The 23,515-nt window shown below is 38.5% G+C and overlaps 1 protein-coding gene across 7 annotated transcripts in view; it reads right to left on the bottom strand.

Annotated features, from left to right (window-relative positions):
• Positions 1 to 23,515, bottom strand: part of FAM160A1 (family with sequence similarity 160, member A1) — a 199,248-nt gene that overhangs the window by 169,581 nt on the left and 6,152 nt on the right. Inside the window, exon 1 of one of the 7 annotated variants that reach the window (XM_014543878.1) lies at positions 10,219 to 10,304. The exons of the other annotated variants lie outside the window; for them this stretch is intronic. The gene's annotated coding sequence lies outside the window, so the exon portion shown is untranslated. Of the gene's footprint in view, positions 1 to 10,218; positions 10,305 to 23,515 lie in introns of those variants that run through there. 7 annotated transcript variants of the gene reach the window in all.

Here is a 23,515-nt window from a genome sequence, read left to right as displayed (position 1 = left end):
ATGTTCCATCACTCTCATGTTGATGTTTCTCTTTCTCTCTCTCTCTCTCTTTCTCCCTTCCTCTCTCTCTCTAAAAATCAATAAAAAATATATTTTAAAAAAATCTGATCATATCAACGGTTGTTGAGCCACGGGCAATTTTATACACCCATGTAGAATACCCTGGTACAACCACTCTGGCATATATTTGTCATCACCTAGTAAAATTAACCATGTGTATACTCCATGACTCCACATTTCTACTCCTAGGTTTCTATATTAGGGAAACACTAGCATATGTGCAACAGGAACTATGTTCACACCCATCTTTCTCATGATGGCAAAAAGTCACACAAACACAAATGCCCATCAGCAGTAGAAAACATAACTCAATGTGGTATATTCTTACAATGCAATGCTATACAGCAGTCAAATAAATAACATATAGCTTCATGAATAAACATGGATGAGTCTCCAAAACAATCTTGAATAAAACAGCAAGGTTCAGAGGAGTACATGTTGTACAAAGAGCATGTATACAAAGAGCAAAAACAGCTAAAATTAAACAATTTTAATAATTAACTTTTGAGGGCTTTAACACATGAATTTGGGGGACTATAATTCAGCCCATAATTGTTTAGAGATAAATATTCATAAGGCAAACCCATGGTTTTCAAAAAGTTAGGGAATGACTGAAAAATGAACAATAAAAGCCAAACACCAAATGCTATTTTTTTAAAAAACAAAACTGATGGGGTTTTAATTTCAATATGGTTAGCAACCTGGTTGTCCCTCCCAAATCTCCCCAATGAAACGAAAGCATCAAAAAATGAAACAAAAGATTTCCATTAAGACTAGAAAGTGTTTGCTGGAAGAGAAGTTTAAATGGACAAAAGATTTCAACTCATCTCTGGACAACAGAGCAGGAAATGGGAATGTGCTGACAGATGAAGCCGTGAGCGGAGAGCTGCTACCCAGGGGCCCTCCAAGGAGGCAATCTGCTCAGCAGAACCCCAGGTGAGTCAACAGGTATCACAGAGTCAACAGGTATCACAGAGCAGGAAGGACGATATGGGGCCAGAATGGGAGATGAAGTGATGACAGTCAGCACTCCCACCCCATCTCCCCCACCATCTCACAGAGCCTTCAGGAAACTTGGCCAAGAGTAATGACAGACGAAACATCTGTCATTGGAACTGAACCAATTGTGGTAGTAGGGAGTGAAAGATGGCTTGTGAAGGCTTCTGAAGTGAATTTGGGTCCCTGGGAATAAATTCCCCCTCTTTAGACCATTTTTGGGGTGAAGCAACGTAGCCACCTGAAAACCCAGTACCCTGTCCACCCCACCACACATACACAATTTAGAATTCCTATTCAGAGAAGTGGCATACCTCAGAGGGAAAAACTCTACATACGATCTTTCTAAAATAGTAGAGGAAACTCCCCAGTCCTTTATTCTTAATGGTAAATAGGCAACCAAGCCTACAAGGAAAATCAGTAACATTGGTTTTTTTTGCGGGGGGGGGGAAATAAAACTAACACTAAGAAGAAACACAGTTAATTCAGGAAATGGAAAAGCACTTTAAAAAGAAATAACTCTAAAACAATTCAAAGAGATTCAAGAAGATACTACAACTATTAAACAAGAGCATGACACAATGAAAATGAGAGAACAATGAAGAGTTTTTTAATGTTTATGAAAATAGTATTACCAGAGTAAAAATTCAATGAAAGTATTATAAGGTAACTATGAGGAAATCTCTTAAAATGTATAATGAAAAGACAAAAGGACAGAAAATGGGGAAAAACAAATTAGAACCAAAAAAAGAAAAAAAACCAACAACAACAAAGCAGGAGGTGGAATCCAACTAAAAGCTGCCCAGTGTGTGCCACATTAAATCCTCCCCCACCCCAACCCCAACCGGTCACTGAACCCAGGGCAGCAACCTTATTCCAGGGAAATGGATCCATGGGCTGAAGAAAGCCAACCAACTTGTCTGTTTGAGAATGTGACTTGAGAAAAATATAAACAAAAACCATGGGCCTGAAACCACAGGTCACATCAGAGAAAGAACAAGAGAGGAGGCAATGTGACCATGATTCTTTACTTCTTAGCCCATTCCATAATCCCTCATAGGTGCCCTGGTGTCACTGAGATTGGCTATTAAATCTTACATTTTTCAGGGGTTTTTTTTTTCCTATTTTAAATGAACCTGAGGCAGCTTTTGTTCTTTGCAATCTAAGAGCGCAGATATCTATTGTCTGGGACTGCACAGTAACCAAGAGAAACCATATTATACCTGCTACAACATGGGAACACCCTGCCTTTACCTTCACCGATCAGCTCTGCAAAACACAGTATTAGCCCCCAACTGCCTGTCATTCTGTCAGCATTTTGCACAAGTGTGAATCATGTGCTATTGTTGAACACTATTAAAATTATAGGTGATCAAATACTCCTCATAATTAAAATGTCAAACCCCAAGAATAAACATATAGTGTATTCAATGAAAACTTGAAATTGTGGAACAATTACAAAAACAAGAATGTTAACTTGCCTTACAATGTGGAAGAACAAGAGAAACAAATGGTTCAAGATTTTAAAAGAAAATGAAGAAGAAATTCATGTCTTTTGTATCCTCACTGAGTTTTTCAATCAATCAGCCTGAAAAATTAGAAAGCCATAAAAATTTCTCATTTGATGACATGAATAAAGTTGATTTACTTAGAAAGGGCATGGAATGCCATTGTCTAGATCAGGGGTGGGCAAACTTTTTGACTCAAGGGCCACAATGGGTTCTTAAACTGGACCGGAGGGCCAGAACAAAAGCATGGATGGAGTGTTTGTGTGAACTAATATAAATTCAAAGTAAACATCATTACATAAAAGGGTACGGTCTTTTTTTTTTTTTTTAGTTTTATTCATTTCAAACGGGCCGGATCCGGCCCGCGGGCCGTAGTTTTGCCCACGGCTGGTCTAGATTAATCTGCAGTGTACAAGAAAAAATATTCTTTGAAGTTCAAGAAATGAAAGGAAACTCTTCTGCATATTTAGAAGGTAACTTTCATGCGTTCCCAGGCTAGGAACTAATCAGAATCAAACCACAGCATGAGAATCTTAAGCCAATATCTGACACCCTGAAAAGTGAATACTATGCTATGAGCAGGGGAGAGAATGGCCACCAGGTGAAGGGACAGAGTATGTATCCTCCCATGATTAGCAGCAAGCAAGACTTGTTTGATTTCACAAACCAGTATGATTACACACACACATACACACACATTTTTCCAAATAAAGATAATTTATTTGAAGCCATTACTATTACTAGATGTTATTACTATCATTCAATGTAAAAAAATTTTTATTGATTAAAGAGAGAGAAACATCGATTTGTTGTTCCACTTATGCATTCATTGGCTGATTCTTGCATGGAATCAGTGATCGAACCCAAAACCTTGGTGTATCAAGGCGATGCTCTAACCAACTGAACTACCTGGCCAGAGATTATCATTTAATTTTTTAAAAGGATATTTTAATGTCAAAAAGGAGGAAGGACTCAAAATTGGCATTTTCTGGAGCCCTTGAAAACTTCATCACAGGCACTTACATTAAGTCAATTTTGTTCCAGTTTAACAGGTTTTGCTCTAGCTATGAGTTGTGATTCATTCGCTAACCTCAACTCCATTATTCCATTAGTTCCTCCCCTCAAGAATGTAATCATAAAGTAGGGAAAGCAATAAATATGCAAATGGTTATTTAAGAGTAATGCAACATTTGGGAGCCCAAAAACATGATACAGATAGCTTCCCTGGTGGATTAAGGAAGATGGATTTGGATGGGTGCAGAAGGAGGAAAACCTTACCACGCCATTAAAAACAGGACAGGGTGAACAGAGGGGCTTAACAGTGGGAATGAACATGCTTTAGGGGCCACTAAGAAAGAGGCCTCAGCTGGGGAGAACTGTGATCTAGAACCGGAAAGTTCTGTGATTTCAGTGGATGCCAAGCTACAGAGAAAGATCAACCAAAGGACTTGTATGCATGCATATACGCATAAGTGATGGATGTGGACAACAGGGGGTGAGGGCAGGATTGGGGGGATGAGGGGACATTGGGGGGATAAGGACATATTTGTAATATCTTATTCAATAAAGGGGAAAAAATAAAAGCAACAAGGAATTTCCAATGGAACTAGCATGACAAAGGAAGCATGTCAGGAATATTAACCCAGCAGAAGCTATAACTTCAGTAATAAGTTTTGGTAACTCTAAGTAATTTCCTGGGCAGCTCTGGCTCAAAAGATTCCTTTTGAGAAGATTCAGGTCCACCTACATTGTATGAACATGTCACTGTTTCCTAGAGCCTTGGTGGCAGTTAACTGTTTAAATCCCTTTGAAAATCATCTAATTGGTTCTGTCTCAGGTATTGCTGTCACCTCCTCTGGGATTTTGCTCTTGGTCATATGAAAGTAGTTTCATTGATGGAAATAAGAAAATCAAGAAAGGGAGTTGTTTTAGAAGAGAGTCAGAAGTGATCAATTAATAGAAATGTCCACTAGGCAATTAAGGATTCATTCATTTATCCAATAATATTTTCTGAGCCCCTACCTGGTACCTGCTATGTACCAGGCACTTGAACAAAAAGATACAGATCCCTGCCCTGTGAAGCTTACATTCAAGCAGGAGATCGACAAACAATGAATATAATAAGTTTTTATAAAAATATAAAAAGCACTTACTTTGGAAAAAAGATAAAATGAAAGGAAAAATAAAGACTGGTACTAATCTAAAACACACACACACACACACACACCACAACAAAAAACAAAAAAACTAATTAAAGCTAAAAGAAGGGATGAGTTCCACCAAAGAGTAGACTATTTGGTTAATACCCCTTCCACTTCTAAAACTCTGCCATTCCAGATCCAGGAATTTGACACAAATATTCTCAACCTTCTTGATAAATAGAAGATCAAAGAATTATGGAATTTTTGTGGCTTGAAGCGATATCAGAGACCCATCAACCATGGAATTGTCATCTTATGATGAGGAAATGGAAGCCCAGAGAATTCAAGTTAGGTCATCTTAGAGCAGTGGTTCTCAACCTTCCTAATGCCGCGACCCTTTGATACAGTTCCTCATGTTGTGGTGACCCCCAACCATAAAATTATTTTCGTTGCTACTTCATAACTGTAACTTTGCTACTGTTATGAATCGTAATGTAAATACCTGATATGCAGGATGTATTTTCATTGTTACAAATTGAACATAATTAAAGCATAGCGATTAATCACAAAAACAATATGTAATTATATATGTGTTTTCCGATGGTCTTAGGCGACCCCTGTGAAAGGGTCGTTCGACCCCAAAGGGGTCGCGACCCACAGGTTGAGAACCGCTGTCTTAGAGTAAATGAGAGCTGGGGGCAGAAGGGGAGTTCCAGGACTCTCTAGCTTTTCTTGTACATAACTTTTAACAGCAAAAGCCCTTTCGATAGCTTCAAGAGTTTCAAACTCTATTGGAGGCAATGAAAATTGTTTTTTAATTACATAAATAAATGGCTTAGCTATATCACAGCAATAATAAAAACAGCAAACACTTACATAGCACTTACTTTGAGCCAAACACTCTCTAAACAAACACTCATGAATAACCAACTTTTTTAATCCTCACAACCCTATGAGGCAGTCAGTGCTTGTATGCTGCCTTATGCTGAATAACTGGTATTTCACTAATTCAATAAAGGGTTCTTAAACATATATTTTCAATTACATACTACTTTCAAAGACACTCAAGACCTGAAACAAAATTTTTTAAAAATGAAATTCTGGTAAGGCAGGGTTTTTGTTTTTAATTGAACAAATCTTATGATTTTGTTGTCAGAGAAGTCAACGGGAGAGAATAATACAAGGGAAAAGTTTCCTCTATTTAGTATTTTTCTAAGTATCTGTTATTTAAAGTTCTACTATTAGACTATGATGCTTACCAATAACGTGATAACAGATAAAATACAACCAATTTTTTTTAATTTTTATAAAACAAAGCTTTCCTTTCTCAATACACCAAATATAGAATTTGTAAATTTAATTATAAAATAAAGTGTTACTACCAATCTGATGATCTTTACCTTCAGTTAACTAGAGCCATTTGCATTTCAATGGACTTTTCTATTAAAGAGTTTTGACTGTACAGTCACCTACTATTAGAATTCACTGCATGGGTCTGGCCACATTCTTTGGTTGTACTGGAATTTAATCATAAATAATAATAGCTAAACACATGGATCATTGGCTACAGCTCAACCATTTTAGATGTGATAGAATCTGCATTACACAGAAGTTGTTTCTATACTATTTGTATGCAGAGATCTCAAAGCAACTTCTAAACCTTCACTGATTACATTGTCTTTGTTAACAAACACATCTTTTTTCTATGAGAGGAGAGAATTGATCTTTCTTACTGGAGCAGAGTTAGGAGATGCCAGGTTCCAAACTGTGATACAGCAGTATAGTTAAATGTGACACAAAGAGGAAAATAGCACACGTTGGCTCCTATATGCAACTTTCTTTTCTCATTCATAGGAGCATCCCAATTTATCGTGCCATATTTTCCAACGTACAATCCCTCTGACCCTCAGCATATTTCAAAACCTTCACTGGCATACTACATATTTCTACCCATATCACTAGGGAGAGCCCAATGTGAAGCTATTTTTGAATGGCCTAGTAATACTCACTTCAGCTATTATTTGATTTGCCAAATGTGTGTAAGGCACCGTGATAGCACTGTGAAGAATTTTTTTTTAAATAGTAGATTCTTTATCTTCAAACAGCTTTTAAAATTAGGATAAGATAAGTAGCAATCACTGTAGCCACAAGGTAGAATGAGAGCCAGAAGAGAGGTTCTATAGACACTACTGGGGTGGAAGAGGGAGAAAAAGGAGGGGTGGGGACTCTAAGCTTTGCTGCAGCCAACGTGTAGAGGGAAACATGATCTGTTACAAGATTCAGTGTCCACGGGGTAAAAATAAACCAGTTGCTCAGAGAAAGAACAACTATTTTTGATACTGAGTTCAGAAAGCAATTCAACCCATGGTTCCTGATAGAAGATTCTATTAAATGTAATAAAAATCCTAAGGATATTTTTTTACAATAAACAATAAAAAGTTTGAGTAGCTCTGAGAAGCTCTAATAAAAACCAAGACATTTAACACGGACACAAGGCAGAAGAGCAGGCCTCAGCTCTACCATGATTGCAAGCTCCAGGCCTGTAGCATTCACAGAGAAGATACTGAAGCATTACTGCCACATTTAGAATAACTGCATATCTTTGGGGGTAATGAGATGGGCCTAAATAAGTAAATGCTATTGTTAATTAACTAAATTTATTTATCCTTATACAAACTGAATCATAAAGACATTTTGATGTTAATATTTGACACGTCATTTAAATAGGAAGTAGGCCATCTGTCTGAAACAGACTTACATCTAAGAATTACTGTTTTTAAAACTAAGTTCCTAAAAATATCTAATTTTATATTCATTTGATTCTACAAATTTTTTGTACCACTGAAATTTATATCAGCACACATTTGCAGTCTTCCCACTTTTTAAGAATGGACAGAGTGGTTTGAGGGAAAGATGACATTTTGTCAAGTTTAAAATTGGGGGAAATTTTCTACTGGAGGCTATGTATGGCAAATTCAGCAATCACAGATAGCTCTTTAATTATTCGGCTCTTTTAATTTAAAAGATTTTTGTTATAAAGGAGTCTAGTTCCTCACCTGGTCATTAAAAGCAAAAGTTTCCTTCTACAGAATGAAAAAGAAAAGATCCTTCTTTAGATAACAGAATCTAGGAATGATTGGCAGTAAGAGGTCAATTCTTTTTACCTAACTGGTAAACAATTCATTGCTCAACAGTGAATAACCACAAACACTACAGGGTCTTCTGGGGCAGGGTTTGCGTACATTGATTAGAAATAAAAACATTACCATGACTAGATCACATTGCTCAAATTCCAGTGACCAGTCCCAGGCCATTAGTAATATCCACTCCAAGTTTCCAAATCGACCAACCATTAAAATTTATGAGCCATGGATGGTGTTGCTCAGTGATTAGAGGATTGCCCATGTACCACAGGGTCATAGATTCAATTCCTGGTCAAGGGCAGTACCTGGGTTGTGGATTTGCTCCCTGCCCCTAATTGGGGCATGTGTATGAGGTAAGCAATCCATGTGTCTCTCTCACATAAATGTTTCTCTCTCTCTGTTTCCCTTCTCCCCCGCTCTCTCAGAAAAGAAATGGAAAAAATAAAGGTGAAGATTAACAATCAATCAATCAATTAATAAATAAATAACATTTATGAATGACTAACAAAAAATTCTGATTCTTATTGCAAAGATTTGTATCAAAAGGCCGAGTGGACTGAGTCAATGTAGATATTTATTCATGAACTTGGCTATCACTGTTGCATCATTTTTCATTTAGTTTATAGTCTGATTATATGTACTACTTGCCTAAAAACTATTGATAAAAACAAAGTCCATAGAGAACAAAGAACCTATAAATTTAAAATATGTTGTATTTATGTATTGATCTATAAACATTCAAGTATATATCATTTGTATAGTAAACAGCATAGTGGCATTATTTATTTGACCCTCATCTCAATCTACAAAGAATTTGAAGTGCCTTAAGAGAAATGTGTGTATTAAGGAAGAAAATTAAAAATTATGAGCAAGGAAAGTATAAATTAGAGAAGAAAGTGAAGGCTGTGGCTGGGTTAAGAGATATTGGAATAGGTCTCAAATATGGAGACCTACTTGAGTCCTACATAGTTATTACAGTTGAGCAGAGAATTTGATTCTGTGCTTCCTAGCAGCCAAAGTGAAAAAGTAAATGTAATTACTTAAGTGATTGTCCATGAGGTACAAACATTTGCACTCCTCCAGGGAAGCAAAGCTGTTTAGTATCACTTACTGTGAAAGAGCTGCTCTAGGAGACACTGAAAGATGTGACGGGAAATTTTCCCAATAGCAAATGAGGTCACAAAGCTGTCTTGTTCTCCCTTATTAAAACTGAACTCTAAAAAGAAGTCAAGATAATATGGCCCAGGTGTACAATTTTTTAAGCAACATGGTGAATTGAGCTAGCAGTGAAGGGCTCAAAGTCCATAAAAATAAATGGCCAAAATTACAGTGTTTCTAAATTTCTATCAGTCCCTTGCCAAAGCCATCTACAACTGGAGATGCTTGATTATCACCCCATCTTAAGTATTCAAACACAGAGCTAAACTCTGATTTTCATTTACTTAATTGACACTCTTACCTCAAGGTCCCCACCACATTAATTCCACACGTCCTCAAAGTAATCTAAATAATCTGTCCTCTCAAACACATTATTTTTCCTGCCATTCCTAGTTTGTCATAGAAATCGTCTCAGTCATCTAGGCTTACATTTTTGGAATTGATTTTTCTCTCCTTTCTCTCCCCACCTTCCCACATCTGATCAGGAGTCTGCCTCACTATGTCTACCTGCACAACCGTCCCATGATTTCTAATCCAGCCCCAGGGCCATCTTCCTGCATCAAGCTCCTGAATTATCTCCTAGCCACCTCTCTCCCCACTCCAATGTATCTTTTATACTTCTGCAAGAATGATATTCCTGCAGCTGTGATTATGTCAGTCTACTAAAAAACCTGTAGCAGCTCCTCTCTGCTTACCTGAAGCAACCTGGTTTATCACACCTACCTCTCATGGCTTTCTCTGCTCTAGCCAGTCCCAAAGTAGGCTGGATCTCCCCTCTTTTATTCATGGTGACATAATCACAAAGATGCCCTACCTTCATCTCTGCAATTTAAATGTCACCCCATTCAAGAAGCCTTCCCAATCCCAATTCTCTCCGGTGAGAAGTAACACTTCCTCCTCTCTCCTACCCCCTGCACTTGTCTAGGGCTGTAAGTATCACAGAAGTGATACTTGACAGTAAGTATCACATCCTAACATCAGTCTCTCCCCTGTCTAACCATTTTTCAGATTATTCCACAATTACCATCCTAAACACACATCTGGTTCGGTCAGTAGACTGCTTATAGTCATCCCTCAGGTCTCACAAGGCCCTTCACAGTCGCTTCACCCAAGCATTTTGCTCATACATCAATCACTGCACACATTGAATCATACTGCAGTTAACTGTTTACAGGTCTGTCTCCTCCAAGGCAAAGAGCAAGTCTTACTTACCTTTGCAATTCAATGGAGCCACACTGCTACTCTCTGCACACCTTCCTGTTTTAATTCTCTGGAGAGCAGGTCTTTTCTTGCTTACTTGTTATCTGTCTCCTTCCCACTAAAATGAACACTCAGTGAGAATTCAGACCTTGCCTGCTTTGTTCTCAGCTATATTTCCATTATCTAGAACACTGCTTGGCACATAGTAGGTAATCAAAAGTTTAGGATGAATTGACAAGTAGATAAATGATCTGCAGTGTCCAGCCCAGTCCTGGAACATCACAGGTGCCAAATAAATGCCTGCTGAGTGAATGAATTCTGCCTTGTATAAATGTCATATATATATATATATACATACACACACACACACACACATATTTAAAAGCTCTTACAGTTGGTGATCTTGATATCCTCTCTAGCATATAGCATAGGGCTGTATACATGCTAAGCCCTTGATAAATTCCTATCAAATGATTTGCCGGTTCAATAAAAACTCAAGTAATTTGTTAATTCCCCCTTTAAATCTGAATTTGTCTTCTCTTGTCAATAAGAGGAGTCCAGCCCAGCCAGTGAAGCTCAGTGGTTGAGCATCGACCTATGAACCAGGAGGTCACAGTTTCAATTCTGGTCAGGGCATATGTCAGGACCAAATAAATGCCTGCTGAGTGAATGAATTCTGCCTTGTATAAATGTCATATATATATATATATACATACACACACACACACACACATATTTAAAAGCTCTTACAGTTGGTGATCTTGATATCCTCTCTAGCATATAGCATAGTGCTATATGCTAATCCCTTGATAAATTCCTATCAAATGATTTGCCGGTTCAATAAAAACTCAAGTAATTTATTAATTTCCCCTTTAAATCTGAATTTGTCTTCTCTTGTCAATAACAGGAGTCCGGCCCAGCTGGTGAGGCTCAGTGGTTGAGCGTCGACCTATGAACCAAGAGGTCACAGTTTTAATTCCGGTCAGGGCATATGTCTGGATTTCAAATAAATGCCTGCTGAGTGAATGAATTCTGCCTTGTATAAATGTCATATATATATATATATACATACACACACACACACACACATATTTAAAAGCTCTTACAGTTGGTGATCTTGATATCCTCTCTAGCATATAGCATAGGGCTGTATACATGCTAAGCCCTTGATAAATTCCTATCAAATGATTTGCCGGTTCAATAAAAACTCAAGTAATTTGTTAATTCCCCCTTTAAATCTGAATTTGTCTTCTCTTGTCAATAAGAGGAGTCCAGCCCAGCCAGTGAAGCTCAGTGGTTGAGCATCGACCTATGAACCAGGAGGTCACAGTTTCAATTCTGGTCAGGGCATATGTCAGGATTTCAGGCTCGATCCCCAGTGTGGGGCATGCAGGAGGCAGCCAATCAATGATTCTCTCTCATCATTGCTGTTTCTATCTCTCTCCCCCACTCCCTTCCTCTCTGAAATCAATAAAAATATATTTTTTTAAAAAATAAGAGGAGTCTGCGTTATTTGTCATGCCACAGCATGCCTTCCTCCCAGAGGACAGGCAGCATGGCAGAGGGGTAAGATCACCAGCTGAGCTGTCAGAGGTCTGGGTTCAGATCCCAGACCCAGCTCTGTCACTGATTACCTATATTGCCTATGTAACCTCTCTCCACTTCAGCTTCCTCTCTAATAGAAGATTAGGAAACCTGGCATGCAGAGCATCTATTTCCTTCACAGCTAAATGAATAGTCAGTCCTAAAACCTTTATTTTCCCTTCTTTACCAGTTTCACATTGTTCGACTCCAGTTAGAATATTTTAATATGTGTTGCCTGAACTTGAGTAGATCATTATTTAAAATAGTAGGGGGTTATGTGTACAGAGTATTCATTCTCCATTAACTTTTCATTACCTGACAGCATTTCCGTGCTCATCCAGGGAGCACAGGTGACTTAAGCACATTACTGCCACCATTCCTAAGACTTCCTGGAGCCACAGCAAAATCGTGTCCCAAGATGGTACTACCTCACACAGAGGAGTAATTCTCTTTCTCCTAACTCCCCTCACAGGAAACAGTACAACAATCACATACGTGATGAGCAACAGAACTGTACCCATTAAATATGTTGCATAAAAGCATGACTCCAGCTTAACACTGGATGAGTTAGAAAAAAATAATAATAAAGGGCTTAATGCTAAAGTAAATGCATCTCAGTCAAAATGCATTTGATAGTATTTAAATCCCTCTGGGGACAATAATTCCGTTTGGAGGTAGGGCGTGGTTGGCCAGGGCTCACACAGATGGGATGTCACTGATTCAGGTACGAAGTTACGACTCAATCACAAACAGATTCACTGGGATTCAAACGGACAGGCAGAGAACACAGTGAGCATTCTGCACAAACACTGAAAGTGCTTTTTCTAAGAGCCTTATTTAAACAAAAGCATACACGTATTAAATAAAATTCAAAAGGTTGTTCTCTCACAAGTCTCGATATTATTGCTAGGCACAGAGACTGTATTTGCATAAGGAGGCACCAAAAATGTATTTGATTAAGTGAATACTGTCAGCACTGAAGCAGTATGAAAATGTGAGCTTTTACTGGTAAGTAGTACACCAAACAAAAAGCAAATGAAAGAAATCTGTTGGTCAGATGCAAACAAGAACACTTGAGAATAAAGGGTCAATAAAACTTGTTACCGGCCACATAAGTAGGAGTTACTACCAAAACGTTAGCTGGCAGAGCTGTCTACTATTCTGAAAGCACCTATATCATGTTGAGTTTAGCTCATTTTTCCCAAAGGTGAACAAGCAAAAAGAGCAGTGCTAATGGTGGCCTGAGTGGAGATGTAACAAATGTCCTGCTTGAAGATAATCTTCCAAAGCGGCAGTTATCAGTTCAGTAAATCCAGAGGTATTCGCGTAGATTAAGAAGCACAGATGTGTATATGTCATTTTAAATTCTGTGACTCCTACTTAAAATCTATGCGGATTTGAGCTATTGGAGAAAGACCGTACATACAGCAACTTGCTTTCAAAATCAGGAGATAAAAAGGCAATACTAGCTCAGAAGAGACTCGGCGCTATTGACTAAATCAACAAAAGTATTGAATAAATAATCTTGAATAGCAGAACTTGGCAAGAATCCCTGCTATTTTTTAATGGAAGAATGTGGTCTCAGTTCTGCGATCTTTCACACTAACAGGGACTTTTGCTAAACACAAAACTCAACATCTAAAAAAAAAAGAAAAATTAAAGCATTTTGTAGTAGTTAATTCACTCCCCTATTACATGCCTTTCTAGTAAAAAAAAAATCCCAAGACTCATTTTGCCTCTGGAGGATGGAAAGCACAAAGAAGAAGTGAATGACTTAAAGTAAAATGCATCCCTCTGCCTCATGGCCAGAACCAAAAAGGGAACCATCTTAAAAACATGAAGAGTGACTTTGAGGAAGGTTTTAATGAGCACAGCAGAACCCACACATCCACAGGAGTATGAGCCCCTTCAAAGACTACACACTTATTACAAAAATGCCCACCAATGCTCAAAATATTTTAGGAACAACTCTTTTAAGGTTGCCTTCGTGCATATGACGTTCTTTTGAAATTTTCAACTGTGGTCAATTTGGTTCTTTTAAAAGTGGAACTTGGTATCTGTTAAGTTGGAAGTGCATTTAGAAAACAAAGAAAATCGTCAAGCTGGATATTATTTTTAGTCAAAAGCTGAAAGTGCTTTTGTTATGTGGCTTATAAACTACTTTTAAAGACAATTCTTTAGCCCTGACCGGTTTGGCTCCGTGGATAGAGCATCGGCCTGCAGACTGAAGGGTCCCAGGTTCGATTCGGGTCAAGGGCATGTACCTTGGTTGCGGGCACATCCCCAGTGGGGGGTGTGCAGGAGGCAGCTGATCGATGTTTCTCTCTCATCGATGTTTCTAACTCTCTATCCCTCTCCTTTCCTCTCTGTAAAAAATCAATAAAATATATTTAAAAAATAAAGACAATTCTTTAAAACTGTCCCAACATTCCTTCCAAAGAGCGACAGCTATAGAATGAGCAGGCAACCTCCTTAGAGGACCTCTTTGTAGGGCTCGTTTCGCTTTTACAATGAATGTCTTTGGTCTTGTGCCTGCATTAATCAACTAGGTAGCTGAGCTATCTGGTTCTATGTTTTCATGTTATTCATTCATTCAACAAATATTTATGGTGCACCTAATGTGTGCTAGGTACTGTGCTAAGTCTTAGGGACATGATGGTGAACAAAAACAGGACTTTTACCTGCTGTCATTAAGATGACCTACTTAAGCACATAAATAAGAATGGTAAGTCCAATGCGGGGGGGATACATGATGTTGTAAAAAAAACCTATAATAGTGGGACCCAACTAGTATAAAGAGGCTTCCTGAGAAAATGAGGTTCAAGCTGAAGATAAATAGGAGTTAACCAATTAAGCAAAGCAGACTGAGGGTTAGAGGTATGGATATGGTGGAGGTGGGGAGGAACAGTGCTGTGAGTAGTGAACATTTGTGCAAAGGCTCTGTGGTTTTTTTAAAACATATGTGTGCATTACAAACTGAAAGAAAGACAGTGGTGCTAAAGTATTGAGAGCTAGTGAGAGAATGGTATGAGATGAGGCTGGCCAGGTAGCCGGGCTGGATTCCACAGAGCCCGGCACACATTAAGGATCTCTATTTACCTTAAGAGTGATGAGAAGGTGGGGAAGGAAAATGACACTGTGAAACCTACATTCTTTAAAAATCAGTAAGGCTGGAGTGAAGAACCAATTAGGGAGTGGATGGGGAAGAAGTAGGAAGACCAGTTAAGAAGCTACTATTAATAATCTAGTAGAGAGGGTGGAGTTAATACAGATAAATGAATGGATTTGAGAGGTACCAAGGATGTAAAATCAGTAGGGTTAAATGGTATTCTATATTCATTATTGCGTCAAAGATAATGATTTGGTTTTGCCTTAGAGTTCCCAATTTGTTCATTATTTGCAAACCAAAAAACATCATGCAAATATTAGAGGTCTTTATTCAATCAGTTTTCTGGATCATATTTATCTTCTTTTATATAAAGAAGAAAAAGCAGCCCTAGCTGGTTTTGCTCAGTAGTTAGGACTGAAGGGTCAAGGGTTTGATTCCAGTCATGGGCATGTACTTCGGTTTCAAGCTCAATCCCCAGCCCAGGTCGGGGCACATCGGGGCGGCAACCAATCGATGTGTCTTTCTCACACTGATGTTTCTCTCTGTGTGTCTCTCCCCATCTCTTCCACTCTCTCTAAAAAATCATTGGAAAAAGAATATCCTCAGGCGAGGATAGGTTCTATTACCTAAGTGTAGCACAACTTTCAGGAAAACACATTTTTACATGAAATACAGTGGGGCCTTGACTTACGAGTGTCCCGACTAACCAGTTTTTTGAGATACCAGCTGTCTCTCGGCCGATTTTTTGCATTGAGTTGATAGAGTAATTTGAGTTAAGGAGCTCCTTAATGAGCTGGGTCTATGAACGAATTAAACTCGTAAGTCAAGGCCCCACTGTATTTCATGTAAAAATGTGTTTTCCTGAAAGTTGTGCTACACTTAGGTAATCCAGTCATGGGCATGTACTTCGGTTTCAAGCTCAATCCCCAGCCCAGGTCGGGGCACATCGGGGCGGCAACCAATCGATGTGTCTTTCTCACACTGATGTTTCTCTCTGTGTGTCTCTCCCCATCTCTTCCACTCTCTCTAAAAAATCATTGGAAAAAGAATATCCTCAGGCGAGGATAAATAAATAAATAAATAAAGCAAGCAAGCAAGCAGCCAAGAGAAAAACAAAACTTAAGTACAGTGGGGCCTTGACTTACGAGTGTCCCGACTAACCAGTTTTTTGAGATACCAGCTGTCTCTCGGCCGATTTTTTGCATTGAGTTGATAGAGTAATTTGAGTTAAGGAGCTCCTTAATGAGCTGGGTCTTATAATAAACCATTTGGTAAGCAACTAGAATGGCCAAGAGGCTTGCAAAGATTTAAATTTATTCTTTCACCAATGACTTCACCCACATGGAAAAGTCATTTTTATATCTATATGACTACATACCAGCTCTAGCCCACTCTCTCTCTCAAAAAAAAAAAAAAAATACAGCTTTCCCATAAGCCTGGATTACAAATGTCACAGCAATGTAATAAGAAGTTCAATGTAGTCCGCCTTATATGTTATATGAACATATTAGAAAAAGTCTAATTATGTACCAAATTGGCCACATGCTTTTGTGTCTGGCATAGACAGACCAATTTGTACCACAGCTCTGAACAAACAGAAAAGAGGGAAATGGGGTTTAGCAGCCTAGTATATCAACAACAAATGTACCAGCTACATTCTAATTCCATGAGCTAAAAAAACACAGTCTAATTTTGAGATTTTGCAACTATAGTTTATACCACCCCTACAAAATGCAGCTTTCTACTTCAAAAGAAACAAATTCAATATAAAAGCCACTAGCACTAAGCAAAAAATGTAACGCCACTGCATGTCAATAAACGGACTTCTAAAGGCTAAAATACACTTTTAAATACGCTGCTTTTGGCAATTTAAGTCACAGCTCAGACATTAGTAATCAGTTCCTCTCAGAATCTGGAAAACTGATCAGAGATTCTGCATATGAATTTCTGTTTTCCTTCCTTAAAGAAATCATTAAAATATTAAGTATATGTGAAGTAACTGGAATAGTCTACAACAGTATCTTGACAGTCATTATCATTTATAAACATACACTTAAGCCTGAATTGGGTATATAATGGTATTTTGAGAAATACCATACTTCTGGTACAATGCTCTTTGAGAAATTCTGTGCTCTGCCGCCTGTAGTTTATTTTTTAATTTATTGGGATGACACTGGTTAAAAAAATTATAGTTTTTAGGTGCACAATTCTGCAACACATCATCTGCACACAGTATTATGTGTTCACCAAGCCAAGTCTCCCTTCATCACCATTTGTCCCCACTATACCTTCCTCCGCGTCCCTCTACTCCGCCTTACCCCCTCGCCCCCCAAGGCAGTCACCACATTGTTACCACTGTCGTCAGTATCCATGAGTTTTTTCTTTTTTGATCAATCTCTCCACCCCCAACACCAGACCCCTGCCCTCACCACCAACAGGTGTCAGCCTGCTCTCTGTCTATGAGTCTATCTCTATATTGCTTGTTAACTCATTTTGTTCATTAGTTTCCACATATGAGTAAAATCATGTGGTACTTGTTTTTCTCTGACTCCTATGGTTATTTTTAAATATATACCTTGAAATCTTTCTGGCACAGGGGTGAGAAAGAGAAGTCACGAGAATGTCATTATTTTTTGGGTTTTAAGAAAGAAAAAAAAACAGGATAAAATACATTGGCATTAGGAATTAAAATCTCAAGCCTTATAATACTGTAGTACAACTTAAAAGAGTAATTTGCAGAAAAATATTAATTACTACTGAGCTATGCCAAGGAATGTACTCTATGGGCCAAGTTGCAGCTCGCGTGGACAGTTTAGAATCACATGAAAAAACAGTTGAAAGATGGGCCCTAGAATAAAAAATGTTGACATGATTTCATCTGTTTGACAAAGATGGCATGATAAGTTCCTTTGCTTATGAGTCTCCAAAATAACCATGCTACTTCATGCACTCACCAATATTTTAGTAAGGAAGAGAAAAAGAGTTATTATGGCACCTAAGCCTCAGGTCATCTTACATTTTACAATTTCTGAATTCCAAGTGAAGAGATTATCATTCACCCTTTACTTCTCTTTTTCTTTCTCTTTTTAAGTTTATTGATTTTGAGAGAAAGAGAAAGGGAAAAGAGTGAAACATCTATGTGAGAGCTTAACATTGACTGGCTTCCTCCCACAACCACTCCCCCAGAAACCCTCACATGCGCTCCAACTGGGAATCAAACCAGCAACCTTTCAGTGCACAGGAGGGTGCCCAACCACCTGAGCCACCCAGCCAGGAACTTTACTTTTCTTGAGAAGCACACAGAAATGTCTTAAAAAAATAGTGAAAACTTGAAGAATTAACCAAGATATTAGAAGTCTCATACTTAATTTTTATGAACAGAAAAATTGTGAGGTTTGTATAGATATTAGCAGGGGTTAATATGGTATTTTCCAGATTCTGAGAGGAACTGATTACTAAGGAATCTTGGTGTGAAAGTTTCCCTTTTTTTAAAAATGTGTTTTTACATTTTATGATGGAAATTTTTAAACTATACAAAGTAGAGGGAATAATACAATGAACTGTCATGAGTTGGTTCAAAATTAATAATCATAATTCAGCAAGTCAGAATCTCTCATTTCCACTCCTTGCCTCTGCTGGATTATTTTAAAAGCAAATCTCAGCTATCATATCTGAGATAAGAAAAAAATAGCCCCCAAAGATATACCACTTTCTAATCCCCAGAAGCTGTGAATATTAACATACTTGGCAAAAAATGTGACTAAAATTTAGGATCGTAAGAGGGAATTTATCTTGGCCCTGGCCGGATGGATCAGTTGTATCATCCCATGCACCCGTTGGTTTCCCGGTTAGGGCAAACACCTGCTGTCCAACACCCCTCCTGTATTCTGAGGAGAACAGAATCCTTTTAAAAAACTATTCCTCTTCCCCATCCTAACTATGTATTTCTAGATGGGATTGCCAATTACCAGATAATGTGTGCCCCTGGCCACAAGTACAAGGATGCTACCCAAGTGAGGCTGATCTGAGCCATTCCTGGGATTTTGAGATGTAGATTAAGGGAAGAAGGTCAGAGACTCTCTCTGGATGATCCTTGGTTGCTGGCAGCCATGCCCCAGCCTTGTGGAGGAAATTGACAGAGAAGCAGAGCTTAGAGACAGAGAGTCTTGGTGTACAGAAGTTCTCAGTCTGGTTTCTCTGAGACTCACCTCACTCCTTGGCCATGTAAGCCAATACATAGCCCTCTACACAGTTTAACTTCTATAATTTACAACTAAAAGACACAATTTATGACACCACCTCTACCATGATTCTTGAAAACTATGACCACAATGACCTCTACCTTTCTGGTTTCTTATACTTACTTCCTGTACAAATAACACTTCATCACATTTTTGTGTGTGTTGTCATCTTTTGTGGCCTTGCAGACATATACTTTACACACCTTTTGAAAGCCCCTCAACAGTCCCTAAAAAAGGCTAACAGAGCCTCAGTATATGAATAACAATTACCATGGATTATTACTTCCATGTAAAGCACTTCACATCTCTTATTTTATTTAACCCTCAAAGAAACTTCCTGAGATGGGCATTATTATCTCCACTTTAAGATGAGGAAGCTAAGGGTCATCACAGAAAACTTACTTGTCTGAAGCCACACTAAAAGGTAGTGCAGGGATTTGAACACAAATTCATTCAAATGTCATCCCCTTTCCACTATGCCCATGTGGCCTCCCATAATAATAAACACCTGCTAATTAGATTATCAGAGAGAACAATAGATCCAGGACCTCCGTTTAACACTTGACTTTCCATTAATCTCAAAGTTCGTGTTCCTCCATCATTAAAAATAATAATATTAATATGTTAATACATAAATAAATGAGGTATATGAAAATAAGAATCTTGAAAAAAGTTATGCTACAATTTGTCCAACATTGCTACTGGCAGCCTAAAGACTAAATGCTGGCATTTCTCTTAAAGTAATAGGTAAAAGGAATGAATATTTAAGACCACTCTGTCAGAACAAGTTGTATACAATTCCCCCGAGTGTGATATTTCAAAACAGCAAAAAGAGATTTGTGAGTACCTGTCAATGTGTGACACGCCTACAGCTCTTTGATTGCTCAGAGGAATAGTCCTGTGTCATTACTAGACACTAATAGTTATTGAGCACTCCCATGGCTTAGAGGCAAGAACAGAAGGCCTTTAGGAAGAAAATGGTCTGTCTTCATAGTTTAGCAAAGAGAGAGGCCAGGTGGAGAATCTGAAGGTCACCAGCCCTCATTTCTACATGAATTGCATCCTTTAGCCAACCTTCCCATTTCCATGTTTGTGTCCCCAATTTCACATGGAGTTCCTGCAAGCAAATTAACTGAGGCAAAAATAGTTGTTCAGCATCTAGCTAGATAGCTTTCATTGACGTGTCCCATAAATGCACGTTATTGGTTGTCTGTTTCTTTGTTTTTTTCCTTTCTCTTTTTATCCCTTTGCATGAGGCCCTTATACAACATAGGCACTCTTCTGGAGAAGGACGGAAGATGTCAAAGAGGCACAGTCCTTATATATAATTTGGCAACAGCAAAGCCAAGGGGAGTGTGTGCTTGGCACATAATAAAGATTGGTTGCATCGTTGGCGGAAAAAGATTTTGCCAACTTGCCTACTTTGGTGAATGGCAGGCCCTAAAGAATACATCACTGTCACGGACTCAAGAATACCTCAAATGAGATCATATATGTCAGAGTGCTTTGTAAACTATGAACAGCCAAGGGACTGTAAATTCCTTCTGTTAGTGACAAGGGTATTACAAAGACATGGACCTGGGAAACAGGTAGTTGTATGGTTTGAAAGAACTAGCTAGCTCTGGATAGAAGCAATCTTTAGTAAAAAGAAGGCAAAAAAGAAAGAGACCTTTCAGAGGATATAACAGAAAGAGTAGACAACTAAGGGGATTGGGAGAGGGGTGGTGAAGGGTTCCAAGTTTGCAAACTTCCACTCAATTCAACAAATACTTATTGAATGTCAGGCACTGGTCTACATGTTGGTATATATAGTCAAAGGTAGGCAATACTAATATAGCCAAAGATCCCAGCCCTTCATGGAGCTTTTTTTTTAATTCTTATGCAGGGAGGCAGTCAATAAACAATACACCTATTAAGTAAAGTGTAATATGTTAGAAAAAAAGTGCAGGAGTGCAGGGTAAGGAGGATGGAAACTGGGCAGAGGGTTTGCAATACTTTGAGCTTAAAAGATAAGCCAAAGAGCAGAATGAGGGCAGATCTCCAATGCTGTTCCTAAAAATTCCATTCAATTACAGGAAAATCATGCTGTGTTTGAATGAAATTTGCATAAAATTTGACAAATCTAAATTGCCTAGAAACATATAGCTAATTTTCCAAATTTCTTCCTGTTCATCCTTGTTCAAAATTATTGACACAAGTGTGCTACATAGCATATTTACAGAGGAAGATATGAAAAGACACAGCCAGAGGCCAAGCAAAAGGAACTACAAGATATAAGAGCAAAGCAGATAACAGCAAAAATAGTTGCAAGCCAGCACCTCAGGAAAGGGCTAATTCAACGGGACTTAAAATATGACTCAATCTTTTTTCCTAGGAAAAAGTTGGCTCTAGGTCAAGAATGACATATAGGTTTCATTTCTAGCAACAACACCAAACAACCAGCAGAGTTTCCCTGGAGCACTGCATTGATAAAGACTTCCAGGTCCTATGAGAAATAAATTAGACATTTCTTCTACAGGCTCAAGATGGGGATGTGTGGGGGCATGCAAGCCACACATTTACCTTACCTTTCCCAGGTAGATCTAAGTGTTTTAAAATGTATATGTAACAGTAAACATTCACTGGCCGCCTACTAAGTGTAAGGCAACACCTAAAACAGAGGAGGATTTGGAAATCTAGAGCTTGGACTAGGTCCTAAAGGAATTTATAATCTAGTTGGGAAGAAGGACAAATGTATAAAAGAAAACACTAGAAGGCAGCAAATGACTACGTTTCTATAATTGCAGTACAGAGATTCTGATACCAGGAAATTACCACAGGAAAAGGCAGCCAGCAAAGGCTTGATGGAGGACCCAGCCTCTGAACTTGGCTTTGAAGAATGTGCCTCACTGAGATAACTGGAAGGAGGAAGGATTAGTCCCAGCAGAAATCAAGAAAAAGGAATAGGTAAGGTGTGGCTCAGGAATGAGAACAGATCAACAGGCAGCCAGAGAAGAGGATCTGCACAGGAGAGCAGATCATAGATGCCTGAGTATTAGTCAGGGTTCTCCAGATAAACAGGACCAACAGGAGATATATACCTAAGGGAGAAAGAGACAAGAGGCAGAGACACTGATTTATTTTATAAGGAATTGGCTCATGAAATTATGAAGGCTGAGAAGTCCCAGCAAGAGAACCTATAGTATAGTTCAAGGTCAAGCCCAAGTTTGAATCCAAAGGCAGGGAAGATTAATGTCCTAGTTCAAAGACAGATAGGCAAAGAAAATGAATTCTCCCTTACTCAGCCTTTTTGTTCAATTCTGGTCTTCAATAGATTGGATGAGGCCCACCCACATGGGAAAGGTAATCTGTTTTATTCAATCTATAGATTCAATGTTAATCTCATCCAGAAATACCCTCACAGAACACTCAGAATAATGTTAACCAAATATCTGGGCACCCCGTGGCCCAGACAAGTTGGCACATAAAATTAATCATCACACCTTGAGTTGAGTCATTACCCAGTAGACAACAAGGATCACGATCAACAACATAGGCAAAGTTGTACTTTATAAAGTCAAACTGCATATGGTATGAAATAGATTAGAGAAAAAAACTGGGACAAGAAATAAGATTTTAAAAATTATAATTGCCCAGCCCTGGCCAGTGACTCAGTTTGGTTGGGGTGCTGTCCCATGCACCAAACGGTTTCGGGTTCAATTCCTGAAGAGGGCTCATACCTAGGTTGCAGTTTGATCCCTGGTCAGGACAGGTACAGGAGGCAACCAATCCATGTTTCACCCTCACATCTATGTTTCTCTTTCTCTCTCTCTCTCTCCTTCCCACCTTCCCTCCCTCTCCCGCTCTCTCTCTCTCTCTCTCTCTCTCTCTTCTTCCCACCTTCCCTCCCTCTCCCACTCTCTGTAAATTCAATAAAAACATATCCTTGGGTGAGGATTTTTTTTATTATAATTGCCCATGTGATAATAACAGGCAGATCATCAGCAAACATGTATAGGATTCTATTCAATATGAAGGTATTCTCCTAGATGATTAAGATGCAGAGTTACTCTTGTTATTCTATAGTTTAATTTGATGTCAGGATCCAAATGTAGACCTATCCAGCAGAAACTGGAGAAACAAGCCTAGAATTACAAAAGTCAGCAATGAGGATACAGATTTAGAAATGATCCATGTAGAAAAGAGAGCCAACTTGAAAACCTGTTCCTGGCATGCCTATACTGACAGAAGGTCGGAAGATAACAGGTTGAGTCAGTCCAACTTGAATCAGGAAGCCTCCTCAAACCTACTAGTGTGATTCACTGGGAAGGAATTACCACTCCTCGGTGAACAAACTAACCCTAAAACATGACCAAGAGGTAGATCTTCGGCAACA

The sequence above is a fragment of the Myotis brandtii genome, unplaced genomic scaffold, assembly GCF_000412655.1.
Source record: "Myotis brandtii unplaced genomic scaffold, ASM41265v1 scaffold34, whole genome shotgun sequence".
Classification (NCBI taxonomy): Eukaryota; Metazoa; Chordata; class Mammalia; order Chiroptera; family Vespertilionidae; genus Myotis; species Myotis brandtii.
The sequence above is the reverse complement of the archived record's forward strand: the minus strand, read 5'-3'. Positions and strand labels throughout refer to the sequence as shown.